This window comes from Monodelphis domestica, chromosome 2, assembly GCF_027887165.1.
Source record: "Monodelphis domestica isolate mMonDom1 chromosome 2, mMonDom1.pri, whole genome shotgun sequence".
Taxonomy (NCBI): Eukaryota; Metazoa; Chordata; class Mammalia; order Didelphimorphia; family Didelphidae; genus Monodelphis; species Monodelphis domestica.
In genome coordinates, this window is record NC_077228.1 from 346,914,145 (window position 1) to 346,926,305 (window position 12,161).

General features: G+C 37.6%; 1 protein-coding gene across 5 annotated transcripts in view; it reads right to left on the reverse strand.

Moving 5' to 3' along the window:
• The window catches only part of BACH2 (BTB domain and CNC homolog 2), a 413,528-nt gene that overhangs the window by 27,789 nt on the left and 373,578 nt on the right, over positions 1-12,161 (reverse strand). The gene's annotated exons all lie outside the window — the stretch shown is intronic.

Sequence of the window (12,161 nt, forward strand, 5' to 3'; positions counted from 1 at the left end):
ACGCTCATACCCACAAATGACTTGGAAACTTAAAAAAGAATGTTTGTTGCCTGAGGCCGATTTCTTCCTGGTGGAGACAGACGAGAATTGCCAATTGATGGGTCACCATCCTCATTACGTTGTACAAAAGCAGCCATCGAACCAGGCCCTGACAAGTGCTGCTAATCGTGTAAGAGATGTGGGAAAGTAGGGCATAAATATTCCCTGCCAATGATATATACCACTCTCAGATAGGGAATGAACTTGACACCAGGAGTGACCTGACAGATACCCAGGAGGCTGGACTGTGGAGAAAGTGGAAACAGACAGGAATATTCTCACTAATACAGAATTCAATGCACCAGACTAACCAGAATATTTATATCACACAATCTCATGACAATGGGGCTTGTCATTACAGGGATTAATATATACCACTCAACAAAACCTGTCCTGCAACACTTTCTAGCTAGAGTATTTTAAAATGATACAAGGCAGCCCTTAAGTAAGGGAAGTATTAGTCATCAGCAGCCTGGCTCTCCTAACAGGAGCATTAAAAACTTGATATTGCCTGTTTACAAAACTATACTCCTAGTTTTTTTTTTTTTTTGCACTAATTATAGATGTAGCAGACATGGCACCTGCTATGTTTAAAAAATGCAGACTCATGAATGGAATTAAAAACCTTCTAGAGCAAGGAGCCTTTTAGAAACAGGTAACAAAAGATAGAGAATTTAAACATCAAGAACTCAAGGACTTGGGATGTGAGAGGAAAATGCCAAGAGACTCAAATCTTATGGATCTAGAGAAGATCAAAAGGCCTTCAGTATGGAGTTGTAAAAGACCTTAAAGTCTATTTAGATCAAACACTTCATTTTACAGAGGGGGAAACTGAGGCCCAGGGAGGTTAACTAACTCGTCCAAAGTCATATTGAGAAGTAGCATAATCAAGACTTGAATTCAGGTTCTCTGACTCCAAATCCAGAATCCTTCTCCACCATACCACACTGCTTGTCAACTTCTACATGGCAATCTATTGTTAAGGAGGAGGAAGAAAGGGAAGAATTAAGGTATAATCTAAGATCTCTTACAAATAAAATGCCTTCCACTGTTTCCTCAGGTAATTTCTTAGTCACTCTGAATTGAGGGAGGTTTGTAGTGGCATCCTACCATTTGGTAACATGGAGAAAACAAATTCTCCTGAATTTATACTCTACCAAGTCTTTGCCCTCTGTATATAATTTTTTTTCTGGTTCATATTTAGTATGAAATTCAAGGTTTCCCCAATCTTTTACAACTCTTCTGGTTCAACTCATATACATCTTCCCAGGTTTCAACAAAACCATCCTTTATATAACCACTACACTCATATAACAGAATTCATTTAGCTTTTCCCAACCCGATGAGTGTCTCTAGTTTCTAGTTCTCTGCTACTACAAAAAGAGTTGCTATTGGTATTTTTGTACATATGGGTTCTTTTACTCATTCTCTGATCTCCTTGGTGGGAGGCGAGGGGGACTTGGTGCAGAATGAGCCGTATTTTTGGATTTGACCAATGTAGGAATTAGTTTTGCTTGCCGATGCAAATTCATTAAAAGGGCTTTTCCCCTTCCTTCTTTCTTTCATTTATTCTTTTAAAAAAATCCAAACTTTATCTTCTGTCTTAGAAGCAATACCAAGTATTGATTCTAAGGCTGAAGAGTGGCAAAGGCTAGGCAATTGGGGTTAAGTGACTTGCCCAAGATTCTGGGTTTGAGAACTTCCACTACTAAGCACATTTCTGAGTCCCAAATCAGTGATGCAGCTTTTCAAAACATTTGCTTGAGTAGGCTGGGGTAGGATGTTAGCTTGAAGATGATGAGTCTGATAATGACTGTTGGATAGATGAAAACATGAGCAGCTCATTTGGTCCCCTAGAAAGAGCCCTGGTGCTTTCACATGAGCTAGTGGCACAATGGATAGGATGCTGGGCTTGAAGTCAGGAAGACCTTAATTCAAATCTGTCCTCAGAAACTGGGTGACCCTAGACAAATCACTTAACCCATTTGCTTCAGTTTTTTTAATTGTTCAGTCATTTTCAGTCATGTCTCATTCTCTGTGACCCCATTTGGGGTTTTCTTGTTAAAGATACTGGAGTGGTTTGCCATTTCCTTCTCTACCAGATTTTATAGATGAAGAAACAGAGGCAAACAGGACCAAGTGATTTGTCCAAGGTCACACAGCTAGTACATGTCTGAAGCCATTTCTAAACTCAGGAAGATGAACCTTCTTGACTCCAGGTCCAGAGTAAAATGGAGATAATAACGGCCCCTACTTCTAGCACAAAATTACTGTACTTTCTTCTTTTGTTTCCCTGTTTACTCCATATCAACTCTTCATCCAACATTGCAAGAAGATTTCAAAGATCCTGTAGTAGAAGAACTTGGTTTAGTAACCTCACTCTTAAAAATGTACTTATTGGGATCTGGTTATTTGCTTTCAGATTCCAAGTAAATAAATAAATATAAAAATTCCCAAAGCAGAAAGACAATGATACCTACATACTATGCATGTCAAATCAATATTTAGAGAACCCCAGGCTATTAAGATTCTGTCTGTTTTAATACTTTGTTATCAAAAGGGAATCTATTTGGAGTCATTAGTGCTGGACTGAATTACAACTGGAGTAGACTCCAAGTAGGGCACATGCTGCCATTCACAGGGAACATATTGAAAAGGTCATTCCTGACTTAGGCTAGGATGGGATTATAATAATAATAATAATAATGGTGATAATGATAGCTGCCTTCTAGGTATCAGGCAATTGTTCCACATAGCAATCCTAGGAAGATGGAACTTCTTTTATTCCCATTTAGCAGATGAGGAAATTGAGGCAAACTGCTCCACCTCACGGCCATTCTGATAAATGATGTCTGCACCTGAATTATCTTGGTACAAGTATACAGTGAACTAACCACTCTCAGATTATGGCTTAAAGCATCTCTTGTCAGCACTGCTCAATGGATCATTAATCATATCCTGTCAATTTAGCATCTTGTATTACTGTCTATTATTTTTTACTATTTAACATGATTCTAAATCCTTTGAGGGGAAAGGTCTGGTCTCAGAGATTGGGACCACATAGCCCTGTTATTCCAAGATATCTATTTTTAATTAAAAATTTTCAATATTATTATTATTTTTTACATCCATTGACCTCTATGTGATGAAATAATGGATAAGAGTACTGATAAGAGTTACCAGCTAAAGAACTTAGAAAGAGGAGAGATTTGTACTGTAGACTTTTTAAAAATGTGGATCATAGGTACAAGAAATGAGATAAGGAAGTTAACAGAGAATGTCAAGAAAATTCTCCCAAAGGGAAGGAATAAACCCATTAAGGAGAGAAAACATAATTAAATCATGGACTAGAGAAAATACAATCCAGCATTGTAGCCTAAGCATTTTCTCCATTTCCAATTTGCATCAGCAATATTGTTTATAGGCTGTGAGAAGTCTCACAGAACCACTAGACCCAATCATTGCATCAGAGGTCAATATGTCAGAGTCCCATTGGTTGTTTCAAAGAAATAGCAATAGCTCACAGCATTAGTCTGCATGAAGGGTCACAATCCTATTGTAAATAGGATTTATAAAGTTTCATGAGGCTCCAAGCACTATTTTGTAATGACAGTACTTGCAAAACTCAGTATTGACAATTATCTCAGTAGTGATCATCATCTACGTGACCAGTTGTCATTTCCAAAGTTACTATCAAGTATCCTTCCTCCCAGGCTCTTATGGCTTAAAAGTCTTAAAGTCCTTCCCTTTCTGATAATGGTGGAAAACCTACCCTCTGGGACATCAGATTTTCAAATTATCTTAGCTACAAAAACATTTTGGGGCTTGAAATATATGATAGAATGTATAAATATTAGTCCTGAGAATCATAGGGTATGGAATGTCCTAAGGATAGAGCAAGATAAAGTCATTTTCTAGAACACAGGAGTAAATATTTTCATACTGAAAAAAACCCCAGTATGCAGTAAACATTTTGATAAATATATAATATATTTAATATTTTAAGGGAAAATAGCACCAGCATTAACATTTTTTTACTATAACATTTTCTTTACTGGAATTTATTTCCGTCATATGAAACGTATTTCTAGTGTAGTGGAAAATTGTTTGGGAAATGATGCAAAAGGTGATATTCTCTTAGCATGTTTTCATACCCTTGAGTGCACTGAGAGCTTCCAGGGACTTAAAAGATGGTACCATCTGTCCAGAGAAAAACTAGAATAGGTTTTCCTATGACCTGGAAATGTTCAAAGAGAGGCATTTTGCCATCAGAAGTAGTAAAATCATCAATTAATTAAAATGGAGATATAAAATATGGTAGTCCTTCACTGGGTAGAAAATGGACTAAAGAGCCTCTTTCAACCCTAAGAAAAATGGAAGTTCCCTGATGGCAAGGGGCTCTTTTGTTTTTGCCTTTATGTTGCCAAAAGCAGAATGTAATAAATATTGGTTGAATTGGCTTGTATAAACCTGTGTCAAGATGAGAAAGCACTCTGTAAAAGAACTGCCTACATGAGAAAATGCCAGTCAACCCTACTCTTAGTCCTCCTTCCCTCTGGGTATCTGAGCTTTCTTGGCTCTCCCAGGGTTCTGGAATGAACACACAACTACTATGATCCATGGCTGTTAGTATTTCAGGGATCTAAATATCTCTATGTATCCTGACTAAAGTATAAAAGAACCCCTTTTGATCTTAATTCTGTTGATATATATTTACCATTTCTTTTGTTTTCTTAAACCCTTACCTTTTATCTTAGTAACAACTCTAAGACTAAAGGGTGAGGGCTAGGTAATTGGGGTTGTGACTTGCCCAGAACTTAAAGAGTTAAGAATATCTGAGGTTGGGGGCAGCTGGGTAGCTCTGTGGATTGAGAGCTAGCCCTAGAGACGGGAGGTCCTAGGTTCAAATCTGGCCTCAGACACTTCCCAGCTGTGTGATCCTGGGCAAGTCACTTGACCCCCATTGCCTAGCCCTTACCACTCTTCTGCCTTGGAGCCAATACACAGTACTGACTCCAAGACAGAAGGTAAGGGTTTAAAAAAAAAAAAAAGAATATCTGAGGTCATATTTGAACCTAGGACCTCACTATTCCAAGCCTGGTGCTTTATCCACTCTGCCACCTAATTGCTCTCATTTGCAATTTTTCTAAAGGAAACAGGTGAAGAGCCTGGGCTTGTGATTGCCATTTGGTAGAGGGGCTCTTGAGCGAAGCTGGCACCTTTCATTATGGTCTTAAGAATTTTTGAGGGCACTGAGAGCTTTAGGGACTTTCTCACTGTCCCACAGCCATGAAGGCATGGACTCAGATCTTTCAGACTCTTAGGCAGTCAGCTTTTTAATAACTACTCAAATCCACAATGCTTCTCCTAAGAGGAAAAAAAAGAAATGACAAAGCCCACCGAAGCACTGAATTGGATGTTTTTCACATTTGAGGCTCTTCCTGAAGAGAAGGAAGAACTTGGATGTTCTGTGGAAAAAAAAATACCTGCCCATTCCTTCATAAGGAATGATATAAGAGAGCTAAGGAAGCTTTCAGGTGAGAGTTCATTCATTTAAAGATCAGAGAAAGAAGTGAAGAGAAATCATAGATTGGGATCTTGCTGAGGGTCCTGAGGACTATCAACCTCATAACAATAGTGGAGAAGTCTACTGTTTTCTCAGGGCATGAATACAAGACATAAAAGAGAATGAACTGAGGTGCTTAAAAAGCTACAGTCAGTGAAAATGTTTTAGTAGATTCCTTCAGCTTATATGTTGGCTACAGACTACTAAGGTTGTTTTAAATTCTAAAATTTTGTGATTTTTGTCTTCTTGGTTTTAAGGCTAGTTACCTGTAGCTGGTATTAGAAGGTGAGCTCTTAAGTCAATTGTACAAAAAATCAAGCCATTACCCAATTGACAAATGGTTAAAGGACATGAATAGGCAATGTTCAAATAAAGAAATCAAAACTATCAATAAGCATATTGTGAAGATTGAATTGTAATCATCTATTTTTAGATTTTTAACTCCCAAAAGGTGATAACTCAGTATTTTAAGTAGATCTACTCATTTTAACTACAAAAAGGTGTTAAGTAACTACAAAAGATGAACTAACCAAAAAAGATGTTAAGTAACCCAAAAAGGTATAATCTAACCAAAGAAGGTATGAACTAGAGTGGGCAGTCCTGGAGAAAAGTGTCTGCTGTGATTGGTAGATGTGAAATTTAGGGGAGGTGATACAAGAGAAAAGATCTTTAAAAAGAGGATCAGAGGCTAGAAGAAGATATTGGATTCAAGAGTTGTATGGAGGATTCTGTGACTTGGAGTTGGATTGGAGGAACTGGATGGACCCCTGGAAAAACTTGTGCAGGAGACCTCAGACTGCTTTTCCATTTTAGACGGTCACCCTTGGTGAGTGAAAGGCTGATTTAGTGACCCCATCTTTCTAAAGGCCCATCATCTTGAGACTTTTTCCTCTGGCTGGGGCTTAGAAATTCTAAATGATATTAGAAGAAGCCATCCATCTCTCTCTCTCTCTCTCTCTCTCTCTCTCTCTCTCTCTCTCTCTCTCTCTCTCTCTCTCTCTCTCTCTTCTCTCTCTCTCTCTCTTAATATTTTCCCTCTATTATAAAATAAACTACCATAAATTCCATTTACTTTAGTAATTCATTTTGGGATTTAGAAATTAAATCCCTGGCAACCACCTAATTAATATATTTCAGTCTCAACCACAATTAATTTTAACACTATGAAAAAGTGTTCTAAATCTCTCATAATTAGAGAAAAGCAAAACAACTCTGAAGTATCATCTCAGACGTATCAGATTGGCCAATATGATAGTAAAGGAAAATAACAAATGTTGAAGGGGATGTGGCGAAATTGGGACACTAATATATTGCTGGAGTTGTGAATTGATACAACTATTTTGGAAGACAATTTGGAATTATGCCCAAAGGGCTTTAAAAGAATGCATGCCCTTTGATCCAACAATACCACTACTAGGTTTGTACCCTAAAGAGATAAAAATGAAAAATGTTTGTACAAATATATTCATAGATGTGCTCTTTGTGGTGGCAAAAAATTGGAAAATGAGGGGTGTCCCTCAATTGGGGAATGGCTGAACAAATTGTGGTATCTGGTGGTGATGGAATACTACTATGTGGTAAAGAATGATGAACTGGTGGATTTCTACATGAACTAGAAGAACCTCCAGGAACTGATGCTGAATGAAATGAGCAAAACCAAGAGAATATTATACACAGAAAGTGAAACATTCAATGTAATGGACTTTGCTAATATAAGACAATCTCAAGGAACTTACACAGAAGGAAAAAAATGACATCATTTGTTTATATGGATATATGACTGGGAGTTTTGGTTTGAAAAGACTGCTGTATTTCAAAAATCAATAATAAGGAAAAAGTTATAAGTGATAACATTTCCCTCACCCAGTAGAAGTGCTTATTATTCAGGAGGGGGGAGGGAAAGAAAATGAAAAATGTAAACATGAAAAAAAATTGAAAAATTTAAAATAAAAAAAGGTGAGCTCCTTAAGCATAGAGACTGTCTTACATTTCTATTTGTACCTCTAGTGCTGAGCACAGTGCTTAGCACATAGTAAGCACTTAATTTAAATATGATTTTAATTTATTCATTGATTGTATCTCCCAATAGGAGTCATGGGTATAAGTCAGAGGCTCTGGTTTTATTGATACAAATCATGGAGCATTTAGCCCCCAGGTCCCTTCTCTTTGTCTCAACCCCTTTTAGTAGCAGGAAGGGGAAAAAAAGCATTTAATAAGCACTTACTATGTATTGGGTACTGTGTGTGTAGGGAAAAGCATTTAACAAGCACTTACTATGTGCTGGGTACTGTGGGGGTGGTGGTGGAAGGATTTAATAAATACCTACTATGTGCTGGGTGCTGTGATGAGCACTTGACAAATATGATTCCATTTGAACTTCACAATAACAATAACTCAATTTAAAAGTGTCACTTGAGTAAAGATTTGAAGGAAACAAAGGATTCTGGAGGGGAGATGGGGATGCATCCTTGTCACAGTGGCCAATGAACAAATGTGGAAATAAGAAAATGGAACATGCTGTGTATAAAGAAAAATAAAGAATTTTGGTCCAACTTTTGCATGTAGGAAGATGTTATTATAATCCCCGATTTACAGTTGAGGAAAATTCAGGCAAAGAGCAGTTAAATAGCAAATTGTGGAGGGTAACACAGCTATGTGAGGATGGATTTGGATTCAGGCTTTCCTGATTCCAATTATTCCACAGTGGCACCCAGGAGAAACATCAAATTTCATCTTTTCCATCACCGTGAGGAAACCAGAGTCTACTTTTCCTTTTCCAAATCCTGACTTGCCTTTTAGTCCTTGAACTAAGTAAGCCCCATTTGCCCATTTTGAGAACCTAGAGATGAATGAAAAATCCAAAGTTTAAGGAAAGAGCAAACCTTTCTTATGTTACTGGGTCTTACTCTTCCCTCGGTTCTTCTCGATGACTCAAGTTACCCCAGGGGAGAGGTGTTCCCTTCTCTATAGTCTCTTAACGACATACTCATGTTACATGACATTTTAAACAGGCAGTGACATTATATAATGCATCATTCCCACCCAAGGTAAAAGGAGGGTGGTTTCTTCACACCCTCTCTGAGGCAAAGGAAGGGATGAGCAATAGACTCCTGACAACGGGATGGCTTAACAGAATTAACCCTACATGAGATTAGCTGTAATTATGTGGGGGCACTATTTGAGTGACACCCAGAGAAGACACTATCATAGTCACAGAATGTCAGACTTGGAAGGTTTCTTGGCAGTTTGGTTCAACTCAAGCACAAGAAAAGACTCCTGTCTACTACAAAAGAACAATGGCTTTCCAATGAGGGGAAAACTTTTACTCCCTGACCACACCACTGTCAGGAAGTTTTTCTTAATTTTGGGTTTGAATTTGCCTCTTTTCAATTTTTCATTTATTTCTCCCAATTCTCCTTCATGGAACAAAGTAGAAAGAGTCTCTAATCTTTTTTTCATGGGACAACTTTTCAGCTCTCTGTCAGCTTTGAGTCTTTTCTTCTCCAGGATTAACATTTTCAGTTTCTTCAAGTGATCCTTATATGGCATGGTCATAAGACCTTCACCATTCTGATTTCCTTCCTCTGCACTATCTCCATGTCTTTCTTAAAATGAAATGCCCAGGACTGAACACTTTCTCTACATGTGGTTTAATATTCCATGCATTGAACTTTGGAAGTAGTGATTCTCATAATCAGAACTGAGATGAAATATCCCTGGAATTTTTTGCAACAAAAGATCCAAGTCAGAAATAGAAAATTGCATTTAAGATATCTAATTATTCTCTTTTTCTTTTCTCACCTAGGCTAATGATTTTCTTAGCAATTAAATATTATTTCTAATCTTTTCCCTTGGAATTAATAAACATATTATAGTACTTTCCTCTTAATACATTCATATTATACTCAAATTACTTATCTCTCTCTCTTAAAAAAAACCCAACCCCCCCCAAACCCCCAAAACACCTTTTACCTTCGGTCTTAGAATCAATTCCAATATGGAAAGGCATTTAGGATTAGAAAACTGGGGTTAAGTGACTTGACCAGGGTCACACAGGCTAGATTTGAAATTCGAATGCCTTGGACATAGTAGGTGCTAAATAAATGTTTGCTAAATTTACTGTCCAGTAGGCAAAAGGTGCTAGGCTTGGGAATCATCTGCTGAGAAGTAAAGATTGAAGTTACTGAAGTGTGTGGTATCATTTAAGAGAGAAAGAGAAGAGAGAAGGCAAATGATAAAACCTTTGGGGAAAATTCACTTATGGGGTGAGAGAAAAAAGGATGAACAAGTAAACATATGAGAAGCAGTCAGATATCTAGTTTTTAGTACTTATCCCAGTGCTTGGAACATAGTGAACATTTAATTAATGCCTCTTAAGCAGAAAACCAGGAGTGTTAATGTCATGAAAGTCAAATGAAGAGAAATTGCCAAGAAGGATGGAGGTACTGAAGAGTGTTAAATACTTCAGGATACTTTGAAGGTGATAAAGACAGAACCTTCCACTGGATTTGGCAAATAAGAGATTATTGGTGACCTGAAGAGAACAGTCATGTTCTCATTTATCTCGACATGATCTTGTAAAGATTGCTTATTGTAAAGTATTAATTCACCTGCCTTGGCTCTTTAGAAGCTGGAAAACAGAAATGCTTTATTTTATTGGTGGTAAGCCAGTTGGCACCAGAGATTTGTTCCAGATGGACAAGGCATTGAGTGGAGAACTAGAGTGATTAGTCCTTTTCATTCTGGCCTCCTTTCAACTCTAGTCTTCTATATTGTAATCCAGTGAAGACTCAATGCCTCCTCCTAGTCAATCTGCTCCAGACAGCTGGGGGAAAAAACCTTTCTGGTTAAACCTATGGGATAGATGAAATTGCTTCCCCTACAAAAGGGAATACATTTGGAGTTGTCTCAGTGTTTCTGAAAAGGAAAAAAAAAAAGCAAAGCCCATGCAAAGCACTTTATTCATGAGGGGTCAGCACCAGGGGCCTGGAACTCTACACTCCTTTGAGATGACCTTGTAAACTTGCCTTGTATAGCTACTAATCACCGAGAGTTAAATGGTAAGTATCTTGGGCCAAATGAGAAATTTCAGGTGCCCTTTATATAAAGTACAGTTGTCCCTTGCTTGCTCTATTGAAGCAAATTACTTATGCAGGTTAAAAAAAAATCTAATTCTGTATTGCAGAGTTTTTGCTATATCACTAGATTTTGTGGCGCACTACTGACTGATGGAAGGAAAAGGCAACCAATCAGTGCTGGGTTCTGTATTCTAGGCACTGATCGTCTCAGTGCCTTCAGGTTAATAAGAGTGTGGAAAAGGTTTATAGGAGAGTGAGAAGGGTTTATAAAGCCTACGTATAAATAATAAAATAAATATAACGCCACTACTTTGTGGATTTTCACCTATCACAGGAGTCTCTGGAACGTAACTCCCACAATAGGTGAGGGATCGCTGTATCTGCTTTTCTAAGTCAATATTGCCATAAATTCCTCATTCAATTAACAATGAAAACCTTTTAGACGAACTTTACAATGAGGCTCATTGATAACAAAAAATAATTCTAGTTCAAGAATAAGGGTGATCCCAGAACTGATATATCTAAGAAGTTACTTTTTACATTTTTATCAACCATGACTGTGGAAGCTTAGTTTATCCCACTTACTAGTGGGGAAGTAGTATGAATAGACAGTTCCTTATTTTCTAAAACCCTTACCTTCTGTCTTAGAATTAATACTGTGTATTAGTTCCAGGGCAGAAGAGCAGTAAGGGCTAAGCAATGGGGGTTAAATGACTTGACCAGGGTCACACATCTAGGAGGTACCTACAGTTTCATTTTAAGAACACTTTCATAGAAAATAATTTTTAAAAATGAATTTAATTTTAGATTTGTCTGGGTGGTTCCTTTTTATTTATTTTTAAAACCTTTACCTTCCACCTTAGAATCAATACTATGTATTGGTTCCAAGGCAGAAAAGTGGTAAGGGGTAGGCAATGGGGGTTAAGTGACTTGCTCAGGATCATACAGCTGGTCTGAAGCCACATTTGAACCTAGGATCTCCCCTCCTCTAGACCTGGCTCTCAATCCATTGAGCTACCCAGCTGCCCCCCTCCCCCACTTCCTTTTTAAAAAGGACCCTTTTCTTCATCTTATTCAGAAAACTAACAATCTTCCCAAACACTGAGATCCTAGACCTGACTCTATGCCACAATTCATACCAGTTTTTCCACTTGAAACCAATTTTCAACCTTTTGGCTACTAATTTTTTTTTTAGGCATAAAAACAGGCAAGAACAGCTCTATAAGAATAAAAATCCAAGTCAACCTCAGTTTTTATTTTTCAAGGACTTTATTTTTCTTTTCCACCTGAAATTACAAACTGATGAGTTATCCCAGTAGTTTTCTCGTATACAAATCTAAGAGAAAAATGATCCCCCCCCAATATCTCTTCTTCTTGGGAAATATACCACCATATAGTCTATCAACAATACTTGGAAAGGCCAGATCAAAAGGACATTGTGGAATTTAGCCCAGGCTAATAGAAGGAATGTGGTTCTA